Here is a 7,846-nt window from a genome sequence, read left to right as displayed (position 1 = left end):
TGGAAGTCCCACAGGATCTTAGCTCGGTCATTCTCCACTACCTTTGGGGGTGTTCCCCACTTTGATCTCGGGGCTTCCAGTCCATTATATATATATATATATATATATATATATATATATATATATATATATATAGGTTTTTTGTTTAAAAAAAACCCTCCCTGTCTCTGCTTATTTACTGCAGTGGTAAGTCTGTAAAATTAGATTTACCTCTACTGAGACCCCACTCACTACATAATATCATCACTCATTGCACTGGCTGGTCAAAAAAAAGCATAAAATAGCCTGTTATGGTGATGGTTTGTGGGTTTGACCTCTGACTAAATTTACATTTATGCATGGGAGGCAGGAGATGTCCCACACAGTAAATATTCTGTAAATAAAAATGTAAACCAACTACCCGTAGGTTCTAATTTCTCTGTTAAATGAGTTTGAAATGACTCAACAGACGGTACAGTTTGTGCTAAACCAGCTGAACGGGGATCATAGTAAGACTGCAGTTGTTCTCAGACTCAGATTTAGTGGAGCCTTCAGTGACATTCAGAATGATCAAAATCACAGCAGGAAATGGGAAAGAAAGCTGACTGAGCTGTTCTGCAGTAAGGCCAGTCAGGGTCTGGACCTGACGATATTAACATGGGACATGTTTCGTGTGTGTTTCCATATACAGAAGCTTGCCTGGTTTAATAACCCAAACAGCACTGAAGAGAGTGTCATTGTTTGTCCCACAGGAGGGGGAAAGGTGAAGGTCCAAACTCATTGTGCTGACATAACAGTTGTCTTTAGGCTCAAAGAAAGCTATGGCTGATATATCGCCTTGTCCTCTTAACCACATGGGACTTGCTTTGTACTGAGATCAAAAATGCTGATCTCAAACCTCAACGTGCTGAGTTTAGGAGTATATTCAGTGTAGAAAAATCTACTTGAACCTTTCTGTAATGGAGGTATGTTGATTTACCAAGCAGATGTCAATAGTTAATCTAAATTAAGCACAAATAGTACAAATCGTGAACTTTTATCCCATATTTAATCCAATAGTTTAGTTTTTCTGCATTCATACAATAGTAAAAGTAAAAATTAAAGACTTTTACGTGCTCTAGGTACTTTTGTCCCAGCTGTCAGCTAATTGAAGGGCCCTCAAACAAACCATATAAACTAAAATGTGGTGTAATTATAGGACAAGTATAAGTAAAACAGACTTAGTCATGGACTGTAGAAGAAAGAGTCTGACTCTAAGCTGTTTGCTGCAGAGATATCACAGCTGTCTTATGATTAAAATGTGTAAAATGTGTGTACACCTTTGACAAGTGCCTCTGGTATTTGCTAAGCAGACAGTGTCCATATTTTTTTCCATCAAATAGTTCAGCAAAGAGGGCACAATAAACATGATGCACTTTGGCAAATCTGTGTTGCAACAGCCATCTGATAACGTAAAATAATAACGTGATGTAAAATTCCCCCACAATGCATTTCACTTTAAGTGTTCTGATATTTCTGAGTTGTGAGGTATTTTACATAAAGGAAATCTTTTCTGGAATTGGCCCCAGGCTGTCGAGTCATTAGCTTGATTCCTCCATGGAAACTTCTCCCTAATTCTCCAAACTAAGATTGCGCTGACTACTCTCTACTGCATGTAAGCTATTGACTGCTCATAACCACTCCACTGAAACCCACTTCAAATAAAATCTAAAAATCTATCCTTTCAGGGTAGAGCTAATGTGGGTCCAAGTATTTTACTGACAGTTTGACTCCTTTTACAGTTTTGCCTTGTATATATTAGCCCTCTCTCTTGAACTTGGCTACATTGTTGTATTCAAATGTTAGAATGACAAAAAGTGTGCTTACTTATTTCTGATCTGACACTGGTTCATATTTTAAAAACGGACTCTGATACACTCATAACCACATTTTTTAAGGATGATTTGAAGAGCAGGGCAGTTCTGCCATCATTCCACCATCCTGCGGGTGGATCGGAGGAGAAAAGAAGAGGGAAGCTGGGCCTCAGGTGTTTGTGGCTCCTTCACTTCTCTTCATCTCCTGCTCCCACTTTCATCCTCTTCCACTCTCCACCGCCCACTTTTTCCTTCACTGCTCCCTTTGTTCTCCTAAGCCCCTGTTTTCCAGCAGTGAAGTCACAATTCCTCATATGTGTTATTTTTTGTTTTCTTTCATTCTCCTCATATCCACCTGTATTGTTTTACTTCTTGGTGTAAACATCTATTTAAAAAATAATTTGAAATAAACCTCAAGGTCTCATCTTACCAATTTAAAAGCTAAACTGTATAGATAATATATAACAAAAAAATACAACAATAATGAAAACTAGCATTCTTTGAAGGAATCTTGGATGCCAAAGATCATGTGTGATCTGTGAACACTTGCTTTTTAGAACATAAACTATCAAATGAGACTCATTATGGCCATTTATATGTTTAATAAGGTCAATTAACTGTGGTGGCCATCTTGAATCAGGGTGGCTTCAAAGGTTGTAGATGTATCTGAGAGTTTCTTTAAAATCAGTCCAGTAACTCATGAGATATTTTGCTAACAAACAGCCACAGACAATTACATAATGGCCCAATAATAATACTTCATTTATAGAGTACATTTTAAACTCATGTTTGAAACTTTTTATTTTCTCTTACAACATCGTAAGACACAAAACATTCACTTTGGACCTTCCAGCAGAGATACTTTCATTCTCATAGCTTGCCAAGTGGGTATGTTGCCTAATTCTTCTATTTTACACCTGAAATCCGATGTAAGTGAACGCCTTCACTCATTTTCCCCGTTACATGTCTATATGAGATTGTTTTTTAAACTCTATTGAGAGAAAATTTGCTGTCACTACTCCCACGTGTGCCTATTGTCGCCCTCTAACTTGCATCTCATATTTTTGCAATCTTCTCAACCCCTTTTCAGTCTCTTGAGGAATATTAGTATGTGTTATCTAACAGGCAAAACAACCCGCAGTCTGTAATATTGAGTAATAGAGCACCCGCTTCTCTCTAACCCGCTCCTTTATATCAATTACTGTTTATTGCACTGCGACAAGACAGTCTTACAAGAGAAATCCCAGCGAGTCCTCGATGACTGATAGGCCAGCTTCCGACAACAAACAATGAAAACAGAACGAATTGGACAAAGAAAGAGAGAGGTTTTGAAAAATAGTCAGTATCGCAGGCTAAAGCAGGGTTTGAACTTTGAAAAAACTTGAAAACTGTATAAGAGCAAAATCATAAATAATTTGTATGTTGGCCTAAATGCAAGAGAGGCGTTAAGTGCAAATTTCTTAATCAGACTGAATTATTCCTTTGCATAGAGAATCAGTTCTGCATCTCTGTCTGGGTGAGCATACCATAATATCCCAGTTTAAAAAGACACACAAGTGCACACAGACACCAACAGTCCCCGTTTGAGACTAACACACATACACACACACAGACAAGCTGCTGGCTGTCTTGTTAGTCTCCTGCTTTACACTCCATCGGCGATTCGCTGCACAGCGCCGAAAATAACTAAATATCCTTTCAAGCCATGTGATGAGTGACAAATAAGATTTATATTACTGGTAAGAAAAAAAAGATGCAATTTAAGGTGTGGTATTATGCTTTCACAGGGACCTGTGGGGTTTAACATGTCCAAACATGACATTTAAGCTAATACGATTTGCCAAACACAAAAACATCATTATTCCAGTCAGGCTGAGTGCTTCTAAAGCAGATTTTAATCAAATATGGCTTAACAGAGACATTTCCATTTAAGATTAGAGAGGAAAATTAAGGTTTATATATTCATGTTTGATGTGAGCACCTTTTTGTTGTGCTCATCATTAGATGTACATCTACAACGGATTAACCTCTGGAGTCCACTCAGTTCAAAAAAGGACGCCACAACTAATTGAGTTTTAGCACAAATGGCTTGAATTCAATCAATTTTACAGATGTTGAGCTATAATTTGGTGTGGTAGTAGCTCAGGGTCATTCCCAGGACCTGCGCTGAGCTCTAACAGATTGAGTGACGTCTTTGTTTAAAGCTTTGGCAGGCAAGGTAAATATATGCAAGGCTATATGCATCCATTCCAGGAATGTTAGCTTTTCTTTAAGATTAGGATTGGATTAGCTCCTATTCTAGATGTGATCTGTAAAACCTATTGATAACAAAAAGATTAGATAAATACCTTTTGAGCTTTAGAGTTTAGAAAATAAAATTACTTATTTCAAAATAATCTATTGCAAAATAAATGTCAAAGGAAATACAAAAGGCTTGATAATCATAAATAAATAAATATTGTACTATTTACTTTCCAGTCTAAGGTGATATTGCAGTCACCTTCAGAAATAAATTGGTTTTTAAATGAAACATGCTTGTGTAAATTTAAAGCTCAACATTTGAAATTATGATTTGGGCCCAAATGCCTCAAACACACCTTGAGGGCTGAGGCTTGTTTTTCGGGTTCAAACTTTAGATTAAGGCTCAGCCTGTGGTAATAAAAGGTGGGGTGAGAGTCCCTGCACAGATATTAGATGGAATGTGTGTGAGGATGTCCATCTGTGTGTGAAAGAGAGAGAAATCCTCTGACATTTCCAGAAGGATCATCATTTATAAGAAGGTCTCTGCCAGAATCATGGACAGCTGCCTGCCCTTTTTCTTCTCAGTTTATGTCTTTGGATAATAAGCAGAGGCTGGTTGTTTTCCTTTTCAATGGGACGGAAAAGTAACAGTATGAAGACTTCGCAAAGGTTATTCTTCTGGCTGCCTGAGTGTCAAGATGCTCTGAGAAAAACAAAGTTCATTTTAATATCCAACAAAAAGCAATGAACATCGTTGGCAGAGAGACAGTATTTCAGAAATATGATCTGGGTCTTAGCTATAAAATGATTTATCATAAAAGTAATGTGAAAAATCATAAATCTGAGAGCCAACCAGCAGACAGTTTAGGATAATTGCCAGGTTCAGAATCTCCTGCTTCATATTGGTTTCTGTAAGGAGACTTGCTGCTAATTTCCAGACGAATTTAAGTCCACAAATTTACCTGATTTATGCTGCGAATGGATATCAAACAAGTGACCCAGGAGGAGTGATGTGAAAGCACATATGGGAGTTTCACTTTCAGAAAACATTTTATTAAAACTGTCTACTTTAATAGTTTCTAAAGGTTTGTAAAACACTTTTACTGAAACTGTGAAAGTGTGAATATGTCCAGGATAAATGAAGAACACGATAAGTAGTTTGGATTTATTTAAAGTTATCAATTTTGCATTATACTAATTCTAAGTTTTTTTTTTTTTTTGTTTGGTTTTTTGCAAGCACAGATAGTGGCAGCAGCAACTCTACCTGACTACCTGTAGTTTAAGTGTGTCCTCTGTAGTGGACATTTTTTTAATATGGACATATTTTTGATTAAATAATATTTGCCTTGAAATGTTATGTTTTTACTAAATTTACTTAGTAACACTTTAAATTGTTTTCTAAGGTAATGTAACAACATTTTACCCCAGTATTGCAGTGTTTAATAAATATCCTCCATCATGGACATTCATAATTATTTCCCCCATTTTAATCTGTTTTACACAATTAAAAAGGAAGTAATACATTGTCAGAGGCAGAGAAAGCTACTGCAAATTATGGAAGAAAGGTAAATTCCAGTGTACACACAGGCTTTGTATTCTGAAGAAAACACATTATGAGTTTCTATTTTACACATATGTTAGGTCTGCTACAGCCTTAATTTGTCGCCTTTTCACAGAACTCCACTTCAAAAGATCTGAACTGTCTCTTTAATACTTTGTGGGCTGACTGGAATAAACTTGCTGGACATATCCGGCCCACAGGCCACCAGTTAGCTCTTACTTTCTCAGCTAAATTTGAAAGTTACTCACGCTTTAAAATACCGTTAAAACACAAAATATGCATTATTAGGTTTTTGGGCTGCTTTAAACACAAATATTGTAGCTGATAACCCAAATTATCTTCAGAAGTTCTCTGGAAGAGAAATCACAAGATGGTAATGGATGATGGTCCAACTTAAGGCATAAAAATAGTAGTCCACAAATCAGTGGGTAATCTCACTGTGGCTATATCCATCTTTTATGTTTTTATCTATAATTGTCAGCTAAAGCTCCCAGTATTGTATCTGCAGGCTTTTTATAATAGTGATAGTGTTTTTTAGAGTAAGAGATGTCGTTTTATTTCCTGACTGATATGTTCCCAGGCTTTTACAGCACATTTTAGAGGTGGTATTATCTGTGTCAGAAGCATTAAACACTTCACTAGTGGCGTGCTCTGAGTAAAGAGTATTTATTGCATTTTAAAGTACCTCACTTTAAATACAGCATTATGTGTTTAATGGTTATTTTTCTGTATTTTGAATTGCAGAGCACGTTTCATGAAAAGCGGAGCCCCGTGTGCATAAAGTTAAATGGATTATTCAATTAATTGATCTCAACATGTGCTAATCTCGCAGTGGAAAGAGCCAACATTACGCGCCTCAGGCTTTTGCCCAGTAATGAGCGATTTCATACCAGCTCTTTACACCAGCGGGTTTATTTTACTGTGGCCTGCTTTATATTATAAATCTCTAGGTGTTAAATCTCTACAGCCAGCCTGACCTCTTCAGGGGACAGCATAAATGAAGGATCTGGTTTCTCATCTTCAGTGAGTATTTTAGTTTGTTTCTGAACAGGTGACCTCACCCCCGTCACAGCTCTTTGAGGAAAGCTCACCCTTCCAGTGGCTCCTGGCCTAATCAGCGTGAGAGCATTGATTTTACCCTATGATGCAGCCTGACTCTTGTGTTACCCCATTCCTTCGGGCTGAAGCTCAATAAAAACAATCACTGATTACTTATGTATTATGAGCAATAAACTCTAAGATGGATTTACAAAAAATAATGTTACTTCTTACATGTTTAACCCCAGTTTTTATGATTCTTTTCTTTTAACTCCATACTGAAAACCCAACCAAAGCACATGTTTGATCAACTTAAACAGAAAAAAAGTTTGCCTAGAGTAAAAATGTTGAGTTTAGTTTTAATAAATTCTTTCCCGCTCCACAGTGACACTCTCCAGCTCCTCCTGGTGAATCCCAAAGGAGGAGCTGATCAAGGCCATGGAGCAGGTTTTGGGTCCCAGTGGGACCTGCCTGGAAAACATGTAAAGGAAGACACCTGGGATGCATCCTGATCAGAAGCCTGAGCCACCTCGGCTGTCTCCTTTCCAAGCGGAAGAGCAACTGAGCTCCGCTCGCCTTCAGACTAAAAGCACTGCAAAAGCCAGTTTCAAAATAAAGGGAAAGAATTTGGATTTGCGTGCAGAATGATTTCTGTTTGATTTCTGATTCCTCCTACAGATCGGATGGAGATGGCTAACGAGCTGGGTGTGGCCTGTGGGCTCTAGATACTGAATTTAGCTTTTTTAAAGGAAAAAAAAATAATTCACACCTTTGATCACCTTTGATGTATGTGATTTGAGCTTTACTGTTTGCAAGATATTCAGGTATTTGAAAAAAAAATGCAAACCTTTGTTGCATCTTTTTAAAGTCCTAATCAAATACATAAAAATGATTTGTTTCTGTTCAATGTATTTATCTTTGCCTCTTTCTGTAAGGACATTATTGGGTTTCATGATGACACAACTAATATTATATCAGTAATTGTAGTGGAGAGAATATATCAGGAGTAAGAGACAAAGTCACAAGTGTGATGAGTGTGAGGCTGAGGGAAGGAAGGGATAATGAGAAGAGGAAGAAATCAAAAAGTGTAAGAGGCTGAAAGAAAAAAGAAAAGTGGGAAAGAAATCAGAAATCTGAGCCCCAAAACTACACAAAGAGAAGAGAAAAAAATGAA

The sequence above is a fragment of the Kryptolebias marmoratus genome, linkage group LG14, assembly GCF_001649575.2.
Source record: "Kryptolebias marmoratus isolate JLee-2015 linkage group LG14, ASM164957v2, whole genome shotgun sequence".
NCBI lineage: Eukaryota > Metazoa > Chordata > Actinopteri > Cyprinodontiformes > Rivulidae > Kryptolebias > Kryptolebias marmoratus.
This window is presented reverse-complemented; position numbering follows the sequence as displayed.